The 21,017-nt window shown below is 41.8% G+C and overlaps 2 long non-coding RNA genes across 3 annotated transcripts in view; one reads left to right on the top strand and one right to left on the bottom strand.

Moving 5' to 3' along the window:
* Positions 1 to 327: 327 nt before the first annotated feature.
* LOC130706635 (uncharacterized) lies at positions 328 to 4,156 on the bottom strand. Its single transcript, XR_009006822.1, has 2 exons — positions 4,021 to 4,156; positions 328 to 1,602 (listed from the first exon to the last, which is right to left on the bottom strand). It is a non-coding gene; the product is annotated as an uncharacterized LOC130706635 (long non-coding RNA).
* Positions 4,157 to 4,290: 134 nt separating this feature from the next.
* The window catches only part of LOC130706636 (uncharacterized), a 65,854-nt gene continuing 49,127 nt past the window's right edge, over positions 4,291 to 21,017 (top strand). For both annotated transcript variants that reach the window (XR_009006823.1, XR_009006824.1), the window contains exon 1: positions 4,291 to 4,499. This is a non-coding gene — a long non-coding RNA (uncharacterized LOC130706636). The remainder of the gene's footprint in view (positions 4,500 to 21,017) is intronic.

Raw genomic sequence — 21,017 nt, 5'->3', positions numbered from 1 at the left:
AGATGCTGAGATCCCTTCCACCCCTGTCACTGAGGTCTTAGAGACTGAAAACAGCCTCGTGGTATTCCTACTCAAGGCGTTTTCACCTAAATCGAAAAGAGCAAGGTGAACAACATGTGGGAACAGGAAGGTTCTTAGGCAAAAGGGCCACTGTCCTCTCAACTCACACGCCTCCAGCTTAGACAGAGAACGAGACGAGGGTGCAGTAAAGCCTATTCACCTCCACCTCTTTGTAAAGCTGTCTGCTCATGATCCACAGCATATTCTTAACTTCCAATGTGACATCAACCCTTTGGCAGTCTGGACAAATGTACAAGATAAAATATGTAGGATTGACAAGGAAGCCAATTTTATTGAAATAAAGTTATCAAAGTATTAAACGTTTAAATCTGTGATATAAGATGTGCTTCATTATTAAATTATGAGATCTAGAAGTGGGTTTTAATAATTACCATAATTTCCAAGTAGTTGTGCACATAAACAATACTCTGAGGTGTCTGTAACGTGAATATCTGTGATTCCTGGGGATGACAGTCACAGGTTCTAGTACTGCTGTGGTTTGCTGCCAATTTTCCTAATGGAAAGAAATGCTAAATTTTACTTCGACGTTGGTGAATACAGAAACTTTTTTCCCATCCAAGTTCTCAGATCTTCTGATTTCTATCCTCAGCCTTCCTTGGATTTGCAGAACTCCCAGTCTCTAGTGATGCAGGGTTTCCTAAGTTGTATTTGGTGGACTTGGATAAAGGGAAGGCAAGGCTGAGAGCCCAGGCAGGACCTCCAAGGACGTCTGCGCCTCAGTGAGTGCTCTGTGGTCCTGAGCCTGGTCCTCATTTTCAAATGTTCAGAAACTCAGTTTGTATCCATTCTTCCAGGAGCACCCTGGCTTTGGAAGATTGATTCATAAAAACCAAAGTCACAAGGGACTTACTGAGTTTTAAGCAAACAAACCAACAAACAAAGCCTGTTTCAGGTCCTCGATTCTTCTCTTCAGATCCCACATGATTACTTACCATTTAGGCCTCTCTCTGCTCATCAGTAAAAGAAATTTTGAACAAATATCTTAATACATGTACTCATATGCTATGGATATTTTAAATACAAATACGTAAATCAAAATAATATACATAATGTAAGACTTTAAAAGGAAAATACGAATAAGATTAAACAGATATTTCCTATCTTTACTTTAAAAAATGACATATTTCTTTCTGCCCCATGATACAGTAGGATATTTTCCTTCTTTCTGTCTTCTTTTGCAATAACACTTTTCTGAACTGCTTGCAGCCTTTAGGACATCCTTCTTCTCTTTGATGTAGTGGTAAAACTGGATACGGTCAAAGGTCAAATTCACTGTGACTTGCAGCTCTGCTCTCACGCCCACATTACACTGATTCCTTGGATCAGTCCAATGTGATGACATTAAGGTAAATCTCCTCTCAATAGAAGTGTCTGAGCATGGAATACTTAGGATTTTACTTACTAGCAACAGCAAGCTTTTAGATTTGCAGGAATTCGTTTCTATTTCTCCAGAAATGTCCACCTACTTTGTATCCACAGGCTTGTGACAGTCCAGCTGCTTGTCAATCAGGTCCTTTGCATCTGTAAATTCATCATACAGGCTATTCGTGGTTGCAACATCTGTCATTTTTAAACACCCTGAAGCACGCTGGATGTCATGGTAAGTTAAACATCTCCTCCTCAGGGAAAATGGCTTTAAAGCACAGAGATAATTTGAACTGGTGAAATCGAAGTTAGAGTCCAAATAAATTACAGTTTCAGTGAAGAAATTAAGAAAGTCCTGTTTAACTTGGTTGCCCTGTTCTAGTGACATTTTTTTCCAGTTCGGAAGCAGTCTTATTTCCCAAAAATGAATCACCTTTCCGCTGTGTGAGTGTTTGTCTCAACCTATACATGACATCGAACAGCTCAGGTGCAGTCAGTTCACCCTTTTCAGGACTCCTTATGGTCCCTTCAAAGATCATCAAACAGTTCTGGAGAAACAACATATAAATTTCTGTTCTGCTGTGATCCTCTTCTCCATTCTCATCCTCAATATATTTCCAAATCAAAGAAGGACATCCTTCTTGCCCCACACTTCGAAAATACGATTTTACGGCAGGCCAACATTTTAGCATCCTTACTATGGCTGCCAGCCGTGTTGGCCATCTGGTAGGCATGTGTCTAAAGAGGTTATCTCCTTCCATCTCTATAAAGGCAAAAATCTCACTAAGTGCTTCTGCACATTTTGAGGAAACTGAAAAGTGACCCAAAACTTTCATTATGAAAGTCTCAATATACATTTAAGCAAATCACAACTCTTTTTAGCAGTGCTGTATACAAGATGTGCAGAGCATCGAATATGTAAGATCTTTTTATTTTATTTGGAAAGAAGTTTACAGACTGAGTGGAATTTGCCAAAATTTGCATTTGCGCTATCTGACGAATATGCAGATAGATGAGCTAAGTCTAGTTTGTATTTGGGCAAAATACCAACAGCCTTTTGTTTTATGATTTCGGCAGTTTCATTAAAATCCTCATAGAAATCCAGAAGACGATTTGAAACTCCATTTTTCAAGTCAAAGTACCTGAGAGCTAGAAAGAACATTTTTTTGTTGCCATGATTTGGTGCATGACTTGCAGGTGATATACTATAGAAAGCATGATGGTTGGTGAGAGATGACAAAATCAGCTCTACACTGTAAGGGACCAACACATCTGTTATCAAAATTTCTCCTTTTGTTTGCCCACAGAATATTTTGGTCACAACCTCTGAATCAGCAAAAGTGACTCAGTTTCATAGAGCAATCATGGCATCCATAGGACAAGGCATGTCTGTCTGTGTAGGACGCCCATGCTAATTCACCAGCTGCTACTTTTGGGTGAATGCTGATTTCATTTCCCAAAAAGACAACACCTTTGGTTGGTTTGGAGGCACTTGCCTGTCTCATTCTGGACTTGTTAGATTGTCTCGAAATGCCCTTTCACGTCCCGTTCTCCACCATGCCCAATCCCAAATTCTTTCCCGCACAGTGTGCAGGATGCTCTGGGTGGGTTATTTACATCCCTGATCCAATTATATGTGTCCTTCCATTTGTCGTTAAAATAACACAGTCGTTTAGCCTTCTTTTTCGGTGATGGGATCATGCTTGCGTGAGTAGTATAAACGTTCTCACTTTCATTATCTGACCTCTTAGAAAACATGGTCACAGTTCTCACAATGTTTAAAAAAAAAAAATTAAACTAGCACTCTTCTGATACAAAGCACAACAGTTAATCCCCAGGCTGGTATCACAGCTCATGCCACCAATGAACAATTTTCTGAAATGGTCGGGTGAGACACATGGCCACAAGAAGTCTTACAAGGAAGCCATGAGCTTTGAATGTCTTACTAGAAATCCATGAGCTAAGGTAGGGCGAGATCTCCCAAAGCTTTCACTGGAAGGATTACAAATAAAGCCACCATCCAGCAGCAAAAGTCCACTCCCACGCACCCTAAGTATGAAAGATTGTACCTTGGAAAGACGTTAACAAATTTATACCACCTCCTTACTGAGATCTCAACTCCACAGCCCCTCCAGGCTGGCAGGGGAAAGAAAGGGCAACCTGGCCACGGCGGAGGCCACAACTGGAAGACACCCTCCTATCAAAGTGCTATCATCCATCCCTATCTTCCTGTGTGCCCGGATGTTGCTGTCAAGGAACTTGGCCCTCCTGGGGCAGAGACTGCGGTCACACAGCGAGTCTGTTCCCAGCGGGAGGGGAGGATGGAGGTCCTGGGTAGGGCGCGGCCGGACCTGGCTCAGACCCAGTCCGAGATCACACCTTGCTCCCGGCCACCTACCCTCTCGGCCAGGCGGTTTGGGGACTGCGCCCAAAGCCACCCAGCGACTCCCGCCAGCTCCCCAGCCCCTACCCGCTCCCTCCTCGCTCTTGCCGGGTTCTCGGGGCGGGTTCTCGAGGCGGCCCCGTGCCTGTTCTCGGCCAGGCGCGTCGTCTCCACGGGCTACTCGCCCTCACCTGCTTCTGACGCGCGGGGCAGAGCCGGCTGTCCCCTCCCCGCCGAGGACGCCGCGGAGACCGCTGGCGGGCGCTGGACCCGCGCTCGACAACTGACCGAACATCTTTCCGCGAGCGCTTCGGAGCGACAGCTTATAAGGCCCAAGTCCGCTGGGGCGGGCCCACTTCTCCTAAAGCGCATGCTCATTGGCTGAACCCGCCTGACACTCAGCCCTGGGCCGGCGTCCCGTTGACCCTGACGGCGAGCTCTCAGAATCCTGGGAAGTTTGGCGTCTTCGAAGGCGGCGGAGCCCGGGCGTCTCAGAGGGTTCTCGAGGCCCGTCGAGCCCGCGGAGGTTAAGTCCGCCGGCTGACGCCTCAGCCTTCGCCCCGCGCGCGGGTCTCGGGCTTCACGGAAATGAACACAAGCCAAGAGTAAAACAAAACCAGTACAAATCCCCAAGTCAAAACAGCTACAATCAAATTCAAGGAAAGCAAAGGTAAATGAGTTTTCTCAGTATAATTAAGCAAGAGTCATTTTTTGGCAGAGGCAGAGTAAACAACTGAATTTCAAGGGGGTGAATTCAAGAAAAGGTGAAACGGGGATCTAACTTCAGTTATAGGATATTTATACCGATTTCTTTTTAGACCTTGATAAGCAGAAGTTCGCTGTCAAAGAATCCAGCTTTTCTTATTTGGTTGCCTTTCCTACAAACGGCAGCAGGGGGCACTAGATGCTCTAGTTTCATTCAGGTAGGCGAGGCGTTTTAAACCTTGTTAGAGTTATTATCAAACTCCAAATGGTTTCCTCTTAGAAAACAGGGCGGTGGTCTGAGTAAAAGGATGTAGGAGGACTTCCCTGGTGGCGCAGTAGTTTAAGAAACCACCTGCAGTGCAACGGACAGGGGTTCGAGCCCTGGTCTGGGAAGATCCCACGTGCCGCGGAGGTGCTAAGTCCGTGAGCCACAACTACTGAGCCTGCGAGCCACAACTACTGAACCCCACGCGCCTAGAGCCCGTGCTCCACAAGAGAAGCCACCGGAATGAGAAGCCCCCGCACCGCAACAAAACGTAGCCCCCGCTCTCAGCAACTAGAGAAAGCCTGTGGGCAGCAACAAAGACCCAATGTGGCCAAAAATAAATAAATTAATTAATTAATTTAAAAAAAAGAATGTACCAAAAAGGTAACAATTTCTGCACTACAACCTGTTGACTAAGGAGTACAGTTTCCTGAAATGTTGTGATGGGGAGAAAAGGTCAATTACAGGACATAAGGGGGGATTTTAAGGTGGGCTCTGAAAGAGACAGGCAGTGGAGAGTGAACAAGGTACCGCTGACTCCCTGTCCTAGCCCTGCCATCTGGACTCATTTTGAACTTTTGCCAAGAACACAGGACTTTCCGTGCTACTGGGACTGAGAGGTTTCCTGGAATTTGGCACTTTACTATAAACCATAATGATAGTAACTAACATTTAATGAGTATTGTGGGCCAGCCACCTTCTAAGCATTTAATCTTCCCAATAACCCTCCGAGGTAGATAGTGTCATCCCCATTTTACAGAGGAGGAAACTGAGGCAACTTGCCAAAGGTCATGCACACAGCTGAGAAGTGTCAGATCCAGGTTATAGAAAAGAGTGTGCATGCAGGCTCTGCAGTCATTCTGCCTGGGCTCCTATCATGGCTCCACTGCATATTTTATTAAGAGAGGAAAGCACAAAACATTATGACTGGCACAGAGGAAATACTCAGTAGTGTTTGCTATTATCATTAAAAGTGGTTCTTGCTCTCCAAGAGTTTAAAATCTACTTTAAGAGGTTGGTAAGATTCATAAGGCAGTAGAGATGCCTATTGAATGGGTGAATGGGACAGAGAATAGATGCGTGGAAGTATTTGGAGAAGGGAGCAGCTGTGAAGAGTGGTCAGGTCTGGGTCACAGGTCACTCAGCATGGCACCTGCTTAAATGGGTAACCTGCATGTCATCATTAGAAGGTGGTCTCAGATCCTGAATGGCTTGAGCTAATCACTATAGTCTTTGTGTTTGGTTATCATATGGGTGGGTGTGTTTAATTAAAAATGTAGTCGATTTTTATTAGTCACTAAAATTGTCTTGAGGAATGGTATGGTATCTACTCTTTTAGCTGGAGGAAGCATTTATTAATTTTTTAATTTTTCAGAGAAAGCATTTATTAATTTCACAAATCTGTTAGATGTTATATGGTCAGGCCATTCAAGATGGCTGGTCTCCTGCTCTCTGTGCATCCCCTGCTTGACCAGGCCCTGCTTCCCTCACATAACTATTCAATCCTCTTAATTATAGGGCTTAATTAGTCCCTGGTAACTGAGCCCACCTGATGTCAATCCCCCCTGTAAATGGTAGCCTCCTTCTCCCCTGAGTAGCAAAGACTGTTGCCATGTCCTGTCCTTTGGATGCGGTAGGATGTTGCTCCAGGACCCTTTGTAGGATTCCCCATGTCCAATAAACCACTGATGTCTCTGTCACTGTCTCTGGGCTCTTCCGTCCTGAGGCTAGACAACTACAAGGCTTGCAGGCCTGTGGGATACAGCCCAACAGATGTCAAGCCATGGAAAAGGAGTCTGAGTTAGAATAGGACTCTGAGAGTTAGCGACTGACTCTCAAGGGGGATGGCAAGAGGTATTATAATTGAAACCTGAAGTCTGAGAGGCAGGGAATCAGGGGAACCGCATTGTGGGTAGCAGGAATGGCCTGAGCAAAAAGGCCCTTCGGTGGGGAAAGGGCTCCATGCCTTCTGAGAACCAAAGGAGGGTGTTTGGTTGGGGCTAGAGAATTGTGAATTAGAAGCAGAATAAATTGGTTCAGCAACAAGCTGTGTTCATAAAGAGCTGGGCTGAGTATGGTTTCCTGCTTCTGAGTCTTCTATTTAAATCTGGACTGTGCAGTCGCCAGATGTTGCTGCGGGGAAACTTTCCATCATGGTGAGGGGTAATGTTTGTGTGCATCTTGCTTTCCATTGGTTGTCCTTAACTGAGTTTAACGCTCTGTGTCTGTGTATGCTTAAACCCAGAAGAGCCTCTGTTTTGGATGAGATGACTCCTGACTCTTCTCTTTTGCTTAGCAGTAAAAGAATGGTAAAATGGATTTGCATTCATTCACTAGCATACTTGTCTAACTTCATCTTCCCCCAAGTATTTCTTAGAATAAAAAATAAAAACAAATATTAAAGATAGCTCAATCTTAGGACTTCCCTAGTGACGTAGTGGTTAAGAATCCGCCTTCCAATGCAGGGGACCCAGGTTCGATCCCTGATCAGGGAACTAGATCCCACATGCATGTCACAACTAAGAGTTCACATGCTACAACTAAGGAACCTGCCTGCTGCAATTAAGACCTGGTGCAGCCAAAGGAAAAAAAAAAAAAAATTCCTGTTCCTCTACATCCTCATCAGCATTTGGTGTTGTCAGTGTTAAAAAAACAAAAAACAAAAAAAAACCCCTCCATCTTTCTTATTCTAACGGCCTCCATGGAGCCACTACTGTACTTGTAGTGTAAAAATCAAACATGTGAGAAAGAGGACTTGATGTACAGAGTTAATCCATGTGTCTTCTTCAGATCTCTTTGAGCAAACGACCCTTAATGCAATAAAACTGGCATCTTTGAGGAAAAGCAGATTATCTTGTGTGATAAGGCTGCCTTTTCTCATTACGTTAATGTTGCTCTGATCATGCATTTTAAACAATGTTTTTAATTTAAAAGAAAAGGTCCCAAGAGAAGGCTTAGGCCGAAAAACAGGGCATGATAATACTTGGAAACATGCAATGGAGAAACATTCTGAAAATCCACTCAACAGTGCAGCGGGACTCACTGTAAAGGTGAAATTGGGACCACATTTAATGAAAAGAGAGATTCAGCCCCTTTCTCTCTCCTTTCTTCTTATAGTTCATTCTAAGGGGCTAATTGTTAGAGCAAGTTTAAGTGGTATATCCAACAAATTTCATAGAAAGAAGGGCAATGAATATTAAAAGTTTCTGAAATTCAAACCAGATGTGGACGGAGAGTTAGTTTAAAAACAACCACACACCTGTAACACCTTGGGCAGGCTCTGGAACATCTAGCAGCATTTGTATAACTCATCTTTTCAGTCTGGATTTAATAAAGATTTGGGGGCTGAAGACGGTTAGGAAGAAATTGAACTATTTATGAAATACATTTTTTTAAATTGGTAAATTATTCCAATTAGCAAAGTGGTTAATAATGCTGGCTTTTAGGCTGGATTTTTCAATTTGTGAAGCTTCAAGACTAGGAGCCTGCCAGGTGAATCAGAAATGGTCAGGGCTTCTCCCTGAAATTGACTGGGGCTGTGGTCAAAATGTAATAGGCTGCTTCTGTGTCATTCCCTTTTGCAAAGATGTCACTACAGACAGAACTTTAGGAAAACTTTTTTTCATTCTTCTTAAATTGTCTCCTTGGAGGCTTCTGAAATGCTTAATTCAGTGGTCCCCAAATTTGCTGCCCATTGGAATCACCTGGGCATCTTTGAAAACTACCGATGCCTGGCTCCCATCTCCCGATATTGTAATTTACCAGGTATGGGCTGCACCCCAGGCATGGGGAGTGGTTTTGTTAATCTTTTTATATATACATGGGTTGTAAGAAATAATACAGAGAGATTCCTTATACTCTTTATCCAGTTTCGCCTGCATGGTAACATCTTCCAAAACGGTAATACAATATCACAACCACCTTATTGACATTGATACATGCAAGATCTGGAACATTTCCATCACCACCAGGATCCTTCCCTCTTGTTGGCCTTTTATAACCACACCCACCTCCCCACCCACCTCCCCACCCACTCCAACCCCCTCCTTAACCTCTTGGCAACCACTAATCTAGTCTCTATTTCAATAATTTTGTCACTTCAAGGATATGATATACATGTAATCATACAATATGTAACCTTTGGGGATTCGCTTTTTTCACTCAGCATAATTCTCTGGAGATTCATGCAGGCTGTTGCAGGTATCAATATTTTGTTCCTTTTTATTGCTGAGTAGTGCTCCAGGGTATGGATGTACCACAGTTTGTTTAACCATCTGGATTGTTTTCAGGTTTTGACTATTAGGAATAAACTGCTATAAACATTAATGTACATACTTTTGTGTAAACATGCATTGTCATTTCTCTGGGATAAATGTCCAGGAGTGGAATTGTTGGGTTATATGGTTAGCGCATGTTTAGTTTTTAAAGAAAATGCTGAACTATTTTTCCAGAGGGGCTGAACCATTTTTACATTCCTAACAGCAATGTATGAGTGATTCCATTTCTCTGCATCTTCGCCAGCATTTGGTGTTGTCGGTCTTTTATATTTTAGTGTAGTGATAGCACGTTGTGGTTTTAACTTACATTTCCCTAAGGGCTAATGAAACACCTTTTCATGTGCTTATTTGCCACCATTTGGTGAAATGTCTATTCATGTCTTTTGCCCATTTTCTAGTTGGAGTATTTATTTTTTACTCTTGAGTTTGCGAGTTCTCTATATATTCTAGATGCTAGTCCTTCGTCACATTTGTGGTTTGCAGATGTTTTCTCCCATCTGTAACTTGTCTTTTCATGCTTCTGGTAGAATCTTTCCATAGAGCAAAAGTTTTAAATTTTGATGCAGTCCAATTTATCATTTTTTTATGGGTTGCGCTTGACATTATTCAAGGACTATCTAGCATTATGCACTAAACAGACATTTCGTCAACTCATCAGAGTCTCTCACTACAAAAAGCTTTCATGTTAAAACTTTCCATCCAGATGAAGATGTTCCCTTCTGTTGTCTTGTTTAGGTGTGTTGACTTTTAAAAGATGTTTGTGGTTTCAGAGAAACCCCATGAACATACAGATAGACTTAAAACTTCCAAAGATGTGAACTTCAAGACTACTATTGCTTATCAGATCTTGTCCTTGACATTCTAGACAGGCTTCTTTCAAAGAAAGCTCTTTACTCATGGGGATAAGGGAGTTGATGGATAAAAGAAATTTCTGGACTGTCACACAGAGGCAATACAACTCTCACCAAATAAATAGTTCATTGTATAAAGAAAAAAAGAACTGTTGTCATGATGGGAAGAGGTCAGGAAAAGGCTCAGATGTCCCAAACGGAATTAAAACTCATTCATTTGAATGGAATTACTACTCATTCATTTGAAAAATAAAATAGGGGGATTTAAGCACAGTCCATGGGGATTATGAATTATGGTCAGTGTGTCCCCTTATTTAGAATGTTTGGGGAGGAAGAACTTTTGTATAGTTGGAGCAGTGTTTCCAGTTACTAGAGATTTTCAAGAAGACCCTGGACCACCACGTAGCAGGGGTGTTGGAGAGGTCAGACACTAGAAAGTAAGGTATACAAGGTGAGCTTTGAGAACCTATCCAATCCTAGTGTCTCTGGCATCATGACCTTTCTCCAACACAAGATTCAGAATATCCTGGAAAGGAAGAGTATAGGCAGGACTGATCCCAAGAAATATAGGCAAAGCACCAGGAAGAAGCCAGATAACTGGAGGAGAGCCTTATCTAAAAGTTGGATTTATGGAGCTGGAAAAGACTTTGAGGGGCAGCTATCTTGCTCTTGATAAAGAGACGGAGGAAGAAACTGTATTAATCAGATAGGCTAGACTATGATGCACTGATAAACAAACCATGAAATCTCAGTGGCTTAACGTAAGAAAACTTTATTGCTCCCTCGTGCAAACTCCTTCGCAGATGTTTCTGGTCAGGCATCTTCTCCATGTGATGACTCAGTGATCCAGATTCCTTCCATCTTCTTTCTTTCTTTCTTTCTTTCTTTTTTTTTTAAAGAGATTTGATGGAGAAGAGGCAGGGTCAAGGGCTTTTTTTTTTTTTTAATTTATTTATTTATTTATGGCTGTGTTGGGTCTTCGTTTCTGTGCGAGGGCTTTCCCTAGTTGTGGCAAGTGGGGGCCACTCTTCATCGCGGTGCGCGGGCCTCTCACTATCGCGGCCTCTCCTGTTGCGGAGCACAGGCTCCAGACGCGCAGGCTCAGCAATTGTGGCTCACGGGCCCAGCCACTCCGCGGCAAGTGGGATCTTCCCAGACCAGGGCTCAAACCCGTGTCCCCTGCATTAGCAGGCAGATTCTCAACCACTGCGCCACCAGGGAAGCCCTCCTTCCATCTTCTTGCATGTCCTTTCAACACATGGCCTCTAAGGTCCATGGGAAAAGGGAAGAGGGTTGAGGAAAGGCACCTGGCTACTTTAGACATCCAAGCCCTGAGTATTCCATTCATCACTACCACTCGCATCCATTAGGCAGAATGCATCCCACAGCCAACCCAACTGCAAAGGAGGCTGGGAAACAGAGGTCCACACAGGTATCAGTGGCACACCTATAGTTTCTGCCACAGGAAGCCAAAACCCAGAGGGGTGCCATGATTTCATTATGACCATTTTGTTAATGTTGACAGAACTAAGATCAGATTCTAGATAGGATGACCTAGAGGGTTAAATGTAGTATATGATGAAGCCTTCTATGGCTGGATCCTGGTCATTCCGAGATTCTTTTCTGCCCCTTCCCACTTGGCAGCTAGAACCTCAACAAAACAGAACTGTTTATAGTTCCCAGTGCCTGCTTTGCTCCTGCAGCCCCTTACTTAGGTGTGAATACCTTCTACTTCTTCACCTACCTCCTCTTTGCCTACTTATTCTTTAAGACTTAAGCATCTGCGTTTGCAAGAAGCTGAGCTCAGTCTTCTGATGCCCTGCTCTCCAGATTGGGTTAGGTATCCTTCTGTGCATCCGCAGTATCCTGTCCACCTCTAACATCACAGTTACGAAAGGTTATGTCATTATCCATTTTTATTCTATTTCCTGCCCTAGGTTGTGTGCTTCTTGTAAGCGAAGGACATTATTAAAATTGTAATAATTTAAAAAATTTTTTGACATACAGCAAATCTGACTTTTTGTGTACAGTTTATGAAGTTTAACAATTGTATATATTTATTAGAGTTGAGATTTTCCTGGTTCTTGGTATGCTGAATAATTTTGGATTGTATCCTGGCCACTTTGAAATTATGTATGAGACTCTGAGTCTTGTTTGAATCCTATAAAATGTTGACATTTCTGTTTTAGCAGGCAATCAACCTAGTTGGTTTCAGGCTTCAAGGTCTGACCAACTTGCTGTGGGAGGTGCTTTCAATATCAGTTCTGTTTTCAAAGCCTTCCCAGGGCTCTTCTAATCTATCTGGTGTGTACACCACCTAGTGGCCAGTCTGACGGTGGGCGGTGATTTCTCCCGTGGTTCATTTCTCAGTCTCCCGTAGACTCTTCATGGTCAGATTCACACATACACAGCTTGGGAATAAGCCCAAATTCTTAAACAACTTGAGCAGCACCCCAAGCTGCCTCCTCTCTGAGATCTTCTGAGATCTCCCTGGTGCTCTCTGGTTCCCTGAAGTGTCCCTTTTTGACCCTCATCTGCTGTGCATTTCCCTTAACTGTGCCCATGTCTGGAGCTGTTGGGGTCACTCAGTGAGAGTGAGATAGACCCCCATCCCCAGTTTTTTTTTTTGGTTTGAATATTAAGATCAATAATGCCACACATACAACAAGAGGGTATGAAAAGTTTTATTATTCACATTCTGGAGAGAGCAGGGAGAGCTCCCAAGCTGGTCTGAAAATGGCTTGAGAGAGCCAGGAGAGGAGGCCGGCTTGGTGTTTCTGATGCTGGGGGGTGAGGCTGGGTTGAATTCCTGGAGCTGGAGCTCCGTGGTTTGAACCACCTGCTAGTTACAAAGGAGTATCTGAGCTTTCTATCAGTTTTGCCCAGATGTGTGGCAGAAAGGGAAGGGGTAGTGGTAAGGCTTGAAAGCTATGCGCAATCGAACATCAAGAAAAGAATCAGATCCATCGTTACAAGGGCCAAATGGCAGGAAGACAGAAAAAAAGCAACAGGCGTTTGTGCTATTCTCTTGGGCCAGTTCTTCTGATTGGAGAGGAAGATTCCTCTCCCTCAGAGTTTTTAGGTACCTGTGGGCCATCACAGTCTAGGTCGTGTGAGAGATTAAGGAAAAGAAAAAGAAGGAAAAAGAAAGATGGGGAATTTTCCCCATTCTCTCTGAATGTCAGGAGACCTCTTTCTCACTTCTCGTGTCAGAACTAAACAGCGTCTCCTGGAGCCTTCATTCTCCATCCTTGCCAAGGCTCACCTCTAGGTCTGGGGCTGCCCTGAGGCGAGGCCAGGCCAGGGGATACCAGAGGGAAAAAAAGCGTCAGGCTCACCACCAGTACAGTGGTACTTCAAATTCTGGTCTTGTCTCCAATCCACCTGCTACTATTTACTTTTCATGGTAAATACCTGCTCCGTGTATTCCGTCCAGGTTTTATAGCTGCATTCAGTGGAAGACACAAGGCTGCCTACCCCATCTGACATAGAACCAGAATCTATCTAATTTCTTTTTACTCACCTGGACCTAGCACAGAGCCTGGCATATGGAAGAGACTTAACAGATTTTCACTGAATGAACAAAGTGAACGGATGTATGAACAAAGTGAACGGATAAATGAACGAGTGAACAAATCAGTCATATGATTTATTTACAAATAACACAGAAATACTCATGTTTCCAAAGAACAAATTTCTGATGACCATTCCATGGTCAATTCTTCTCTCTTCTCTTACTGGGAAAATGAGGCATACAGAACAGATCTAGCCTGAGTTTATTAAGAAAATAATTTTTCTTGTTGAATCTTTAAATCAGATAAGTATTTCAAAAACCAAAGTTGCTACCTCTTTGGAAAGGGTTTGCGTTGCATAGGTGTCAATGAACTTTCTTAAACTCTTTTACCTGTTCTAGGATTAAAAGAAAATAAAATGAAATTGATGAGGTACTTCCTTTAGTTGCAGGTGTTTACAACCTAATTACCACCTAAACAGGCTGAAGGGTAAGTTTAAAAAAAACTCTGCAGAGCTCTATTGCCCATTCATCCATCTGCATATAAATTATTGGAATCCATTTACAATCACAATGCAAGAAACCCCCAGGTTCTTGAATAGCAGGCTCTTTTAATTCTGCCTCTTTAATCCTAGGCTGCTCTGACCCTTGCCGGCAGCAGAATTTAGCTGGTGAGTTCAACTTGAAATCGACTCGGGTTCATCTTTTCCATTCTTGAAGTTGGCTTTGACAGGGACCACAGGAGTCAATGGGACCTCTGTGCGTGGATGGGATTCCCAGGAGAGTCAGGAAGGGACGGATGATTCATGAGATAAAACATCCCAAAGGGACTCCGCTTCCCTTTTAATTTTGTGCCCGTGTGAGGAATTTTGAAAACTGATGCTGCTGAAGACAAAATTCCCATCATGAGCTAAACAGGATCCCTGACAGAGAGGAAACACAAGCTTCTGAGAAACAGGGTCCAGTTCTCTTTACATAGAGGCCACACCGGTGGAGAAGGGCACCCAGCCAAGTAGGGTGCGCACTCTTTCAAATGAGTTGGGGACTTGACCCCCGTCTGAAGTCCCTTTTTTCACTCCGTCTGATTCCATAAGAACAAATCAGTAATCTGCTCTGAGTGATCAAATGCCATTTCTCTCTGAGTCTGCTTTTCTCTGCTTCCTTTTTGTTCTGTGTGGCTGCTTTGGGTTCTTGAATGGCTTTTTCTGTCCTGATTTATCACAGGTATGAATTGCATCCATATCAGGAGTTCTCTCTTATGGCAGGTTTGGCACCAAACGGAGAAGTTAAAACCCTTCCTAAGTCAAATCCACTTCCAGGGAGCTCCAGGGAACTATCCGTGCACTTTGGATGCAGTGGTTTTGGTTTTATCTGAGTTTTGTATAATTTGCTGCAACCTGGAGCATACTTGATTATATAAGAATTTTTACGGACATGGGGCTGGTCTGGCCACAGAATCCACTCCCTGCCCCCACCCTGTAGTCTCAAAAGCCCAGCAACCTGCTGGGGTGCATCCTCCAGATGGGCTGCCATTCAGTCTAAGCTGGCTCCTTGAGGAGGGCTCCTGCAGGTGGACTTTCTTCCTCTGAAGACCCGGCCCCCTTAGGGGGACCTCCCTGCCGCCACAACTTTCCGGTTGCTCCCTGGGAATGTTTGTTCTTTCATTTATATATGGATCCGGCTAATGGAAAGAGAATGTGACAGATAGTCTATGTTTAGGATTTTTCTTCCTTTATTTCTCCTCTCCTCCCGAATGCAGAGAAAGGCAGATTACAATCATAAATACATCTTCACCGCAGGTATTGTGTGTCCCTCCAATTTTCTTTTGTTTTAGAGATTTTCCCCTCTTGTAAAAACTGCACAAGTAAAGCATGTTTGTTGCAGAAAAATTAGAGATAAAAAGAAAAAAGAAACATCCCATTTTTTTTTCACTAAAATATCAGGTTGAGGTCACTTCCCTCCTTCCCGTCTTTCTGACTAACTCCTGCTCGCTTTCATCAAGTATTGATCTTGCCTTGCATGGGGATGGCGCCCCTAGCAACCAACATTTTTTATTCCTAAACCACTGTAGCGAAGGTGCTTTAAGGAAAGTGTTCTCCCAAATTAAGTACAAAAGGAACATATATCCATGATAGAACAAAATATTTTAATGAACAGTTTAAACAACTCTCTTATAAGGAAGCTTCTAAGTGTGCCACGACACTGCTTCTTAGGTTGGCTTCCTCTGACCAGCCTTGGTCCTGATATTTCTTGACCCTGGGTGATTTGTCTCTTGAGGGTAGTGTCCAGAGTTCCCTTCTTAGACCCTCTGAATGGTGGTTCCTTGCCAGGCTGACCGGGCTCTCAGCTCCCAGTCTGTAAGAGGATGCCTTTTCTTGCACGTTCTTCTTTTTTTTTTTAATGGGCTTAAATAAATTTATTTATATTCAAGATAAATTTTTTTTTAATTTTTATTGGCGTGTAGTTGATTTACAATGTTGTGTTAGTTTCAGAGGTACAGCAAAGTGAATCAGTTATGCATATACATATGTCCACTCTTTTTTTAGATTCTTTTCCATATAGGCCATTACAGAGTATTGAGTAGAGTTCCCTGTGCTATACAGTAGGTTCTTATTAGTTATCTATTTTATATATAGTAGTGTGTATATGTCAATCCCAATCTCCCAGTTTATCCCTCTGCTTCTTGCACATTCTTTTTTTTTTTTCACACACACACACTGTATTTTATTTTTACAAGAGATAAATAGACTGACACCAAGCATTGTACATGGATGACCACAACAAAAGCAACAATGATTGCAATTACCAAACATGAAACACACTCATACTATGTCATAATATTGACATTCAGTCCAGTAATCCTCCACTGTAACAGCTCCTTTACTTTGCAGTGAAAATTGATTTGTATATTCTTTGCCTCTGAGTCCTTGTGGGATTTTTTTTTTTTTAATTCAGACAGAAAGTCACAAAAATTATACTCATCCTCATCAGTTCACTCAGTCCCATGTAATTTTTTTTTTTCATTTTGATCTTTTGTTAGCACTTTTATGAGTTCATCAGTTTTTCATTAGAGTTCTGAAAATGCTTATTCATTCAGTTCAGCAGTACAGTCAGTTACCAGAAACCTGTACTTGTCAGAGTCTTTTCCATGAATTTCTTGAAGATGAAACCCTTTTATAGGAACATATTTGCAAAATCATCAGAGTACACCCAGAACTGTCTGTAAATGACAGAAGACAAAAATGACCATGGTTAAAGATTTGATGAAAGTTCATAATAATGCAGTTGACAAGAAAATTAGTTATTTCTGAGATATACATTTTTTTTTTTTTATTAATTTATTTATTTATTTTGGCTGTGTTGGGTCTTCGTTTCTGTGTGAGGGCTTTCTCTAATTGCGGCAAGTGGGGGCCACTCTTCATCGCGGCGCGCGGGCCTCTCACTGTCGCGGCCTCTCTTGTTGCGGAGCACAGGCTCCAGACGCGCAGGCTCAGTAGTTGTGGCTCACGGGCCTAGTTGCTCCGTGGCATGTGGGATCTTCCCAGACCAGGGCTCGAACCCGTGTCCCCTGCATTGGCAGGCAGATTCTCAACCACTGCGCCACCAGGGAAGCCCCGATATACATTTTAAAGTAATAACTAGATTATTACTTATAACATTATACCAGAACATTATAAGATTTTTAGAAGTTTCCTGTAATGTCTGAAACATTTATATTAACATATTTCCATACATATTTCCATACAAATACAAATATAAGATTTTTAGAAATTTCATGTAATGTCTGAAACATTTATATTAACATATTTCCATACAAATAACCCAATGAAAGTTTAGTGTTAGTTGTTTTGTTTGTTTTTTTATACTGCAGGTTCTTATTAGGCATCAGTTTTATACACATCAGTGTATACATGTCAATCCCAATCGCCCAATTCAGCACACCACCATCCCCACCTCACCGCAGTTTTCCCCCCTTGGTGTCCATATGTCCATTCTCTACATCTGTGTCTCAACTTCTGCCCTGCAAACTGGCTCATCTGTACCATTTTTCTAGGTTCCACATACATGCATTAATATACGATATTTGTTTTTCTCTTTCTGACTTACTTCACTCTGTATGACAGTCTCTAGATCCATCCACGTCTCAACAAATGACTCAATTTCGTTCCTTTTTATGGCTGAGTAATATTCCATTGTATATATGTACCACAACTTCTTTATCCATTCGTCTGTTGATGGGCATTTAGGTTGCTTCCATGACCTGGCTATTGTAAATAGTGCTGCAATGAACATTCGGGTGCATGTGTCTTTTTGAATTACGGTTTTCTCTGGGTATATGCCCAGTAGTGGGATTGCTGGGTCATATGGTAATTCTATTTTTAGTTTTTTAAGGAACCTCCATATTGTTCTCCATAGTGGCTGTATCAATTTACATTCCCACCAACAGTGCAAGAGGGTTCCCTTTTCTCCACACCCTCTCCAGCATTTGTTGTTTGTAGATTTTCTGATGATGCCCATTCTAACAGGAGTGAGGTGATACCTCATTGTAGTTTTGATTTGCATTTCTCTAATAATTAGTGATGTTGAGCATCTTTTCATGTGCTTCGTGGCCGTCTGTATGTCTTCTTTGGAGAAATGTCTATTTAGGTCTTCTGCCCATTTTTGGATTGGGGTGTTTGTTTCTTTGATATTGAGCTGAATGAGCTGTTTATATATTTTGGAGATTAATCCTTTGTCCGTTGATTCATTTGCAAATATTTTCTCCCATTCTGAGGGTTGTCTTTTGGTCTTGTTTATGGTTTCCTTTGCTGTGCAAAAGCTTTGAAGTTTCATTAGGTCCCACTTGTTTATTTTTGTTTTTATTTCCATTACTCTAGGAGGTGGATCAAAAAAGATCTTGCTGTGATTTATGTCAAAGAGTGTTCTTCCTATGTTTTCCTCTAAGAGTTTTATAGTGTCCAGTCTTATATTTAGGTCTCTAATCCATTTTGAGTTTATTTTTGTGTATGGTGTTAGGGAGTATTCTAATTTCATTCTTTTACGTGTAGCTGTCCAGTTTTCCCAGCACCACTTATTGAAGAGACTGTCTTTTCTCCATTGTATATCTTTGCCTCCTTTGTCATAGATTAGTTGACCATAGGTGCGTGGGTTAATCTCTGGGCTTTCTATCTTGTTCCATTGATCTATGTTTCTGTTTTTGTGCCAGTACCATATTGTCTTGATTACTGTAGCTTTGTAGTATAGTCTGAAGTCAGGGAGTCTGATTCCTCCAGCTCCATTTTTTTGCCTCAAGACTGCTTTGGCTATTTGGGGTCTTTTGTGTCTCCATACAAATTTTAAGATGATTTGTTCTAGCTCCGTAAAAAATGCCATTGGTAATTTGATAGGGATTGCATTGAATCTGTAGATTGCTTTGGGTAGTATACTCATTTTCACAATGTTGATTCTTCCAATCCAAGAACATGGTATATCTCTCCATCCGTTGGTATCATCTTTAATTTCTTTCATCAGTGTCTTATAGTTTTCTGCATACAGGTCTTTTGTCTCCCTAGGTAGGTTTATTCCTAGGTATTTTATTCTTTTTGTTGCAATGGTAAATGGGAGTGTTTCCATAATTTCTCTTTCAGATTTTTCATCATTAGTGTATAGGAATGCAAGAGATTTCTGTGCATTAATTTTGTAACCTGCAACTTTACCATATTCATTAATTAGCTCTAGCAGTTTTCTGGTGGCAGTTTTAGGATTCTCTATGTATAGTATCATGTTGTCCGCAAACAGTGACAGTTTTTTTTCTTTTTAATTATTAATTTTATTTATTTATTTATTTATGGCTGTGTTGGGTCTTCGTTTCTGTGCGAGGGCTTTCTCTAGTTGCGGCAAGTGGGGGCCACTCTTCATCACGGTGCGCGGGCCTCTCACTCTCACGGCCTCTCTTGTTGCGGAGCACAGGATCCAGACGCGCAGGCTCAGCAATTGTGGCTCACGGGCCTAGTTGCTCCGCGGCATGTGGGATCTTCCGAGACCAGGGCTCGAACCCGTGTCCCCTTCATTGGCAGGCAGATTCTCAACCACTGCGCCACCAGGGAAGCCCCACAGTGACAGTTTTACTTCTTCTTTTCCAATTTGTATTCCTTTTATTTCTTTTTCTTCTCTGATTGCCGTGGCTAGGACTTCCAAAACTATATTGAATAATAGTGGTGAGAGTGGACATCCTTGTCTCGTTCCTGATCTTAGAGGAAATGCTTTCAGTTTTTCACCATTGAGAATGATGTTTGCTGTGGGTTTGTCATATATGGCCTTTATTATGTTGAGGTAGGTTCCCTCTAGGCCCACTTTCTGGAGAGTTTTTATCATAAATGGGTGTTGAATTTTGTCAAAAGCTTTTTCTGCATCTATTGAGATGATCATATGGTTTTTATTCTTCAATTTGTTAATATGGTGTATCACATTGATTGATTTGCGTATATTGAAGAATCCTTGCATCCCTGGGATAAATCCCACTTGATCGTGGTCTATGATCCTTTTAATGTGTTGTTGGATTCTGGTTGCTAGTATTTTGTTGAGGATTTTTGCATCTATATTCATCAGTGATATTGGTCTGTAATTTTCTTTTTTTGTAGTGTCTTTGTCTGGTTTTGATATCAGGGTGATGGTGGCCTCATAGAATGAGTTTCGGAGAGTTCCTTCCTCTGCAATTTTTTGGAAGAGTTTGAGAAGGATGGGTGTTAGCTCTTCTCTAAATGTTTGATAGAATTCACCTGTGAAGCCATCTGGTCCTGGACTTTTGTTTGTTGGAAGATTTTTAATCACAGTTTCAATTTCATTACTTGTGATTGGTCTGTTCATATTTTCTGTTTCTTCCTGATTCAGTCTTGGAAGGTTATACCTTTCTAAGAATTTGTCCATTTCTTCCAGGTTGTCCATTTTATTGGCATAAAGTTGCTTGTAGTAGTCTCTTAGGATGTTTTGTATTTCTGTGGTGTCTGTTGTAACTTCTCCTTTTTCATTTCTGATTTTATTGATTTGAGTCCTCTCCCTCTTTTTCTTGATGAGTCTGGCTAATGGCTTATCAATTTTGTTTATCTTCTCAAAGAACCAACTTTTAGTTTTATTGATCTTTGCTATTGTTTTCTTTGTTTGTATTTCATTTATTTCTGCTCTGATCTTTATGATTTCTTTCCTTCTGCTAACTTTGGGTTTTGTTTGTTCTTCTTTCTCTAGTTTCTTTAGGTGTAAGGTTAGATTGTTTACTTGAGATTTTTCTTGTTTCTTTAGGTAGGCCTGTATAGCTATAAACTTCCCTCTTAGAACCGCTTTTGCTGCATCCCATAGGTTTTGGGTCGTCGTGTTTTCATTGTCATTTGTCTCTAGGTATTTTTTGATTTCCTGTTTGATTTCTTCAGTGATCTCTTGGTTATTTAGTAACGTATTGTTTAGCCTCCATGTGTTTGTCTTTTTTACGTTTTTTTCCCTGTAATTCATTTCTAATCTCATAGCGTTGTGGTCAGAAAAGATGCTTGATATGATTTCAATTTTCTTAAATTTACTGAGGCTTGATTTGTGACCCAAGATGTGATCT

The sequence above is a fragment of the Balaenoptera acutorostrata genome, unplaced genomic scaffold (assembly GCF_949987535.1).
Source record: "Balaenoptera acutorostrata unplaced genomic scaffold, mBalAcu1.1 scaffold_1108, whole genome shotgun sequence".
In the NCBI taxonomy this organism is placed as follows: Eukaryota; Metazoa; Chordata; class Mammalia; order Artiodactyla; family Balaenopteridae; genus Balaenoptera; species Balaenoptera acutorostrata.
The sequence above is the reverse complement of the archived record's forward strand: the minus strand, read 5'-3'. Positions and strand labels throughout refer to the sequence as shown.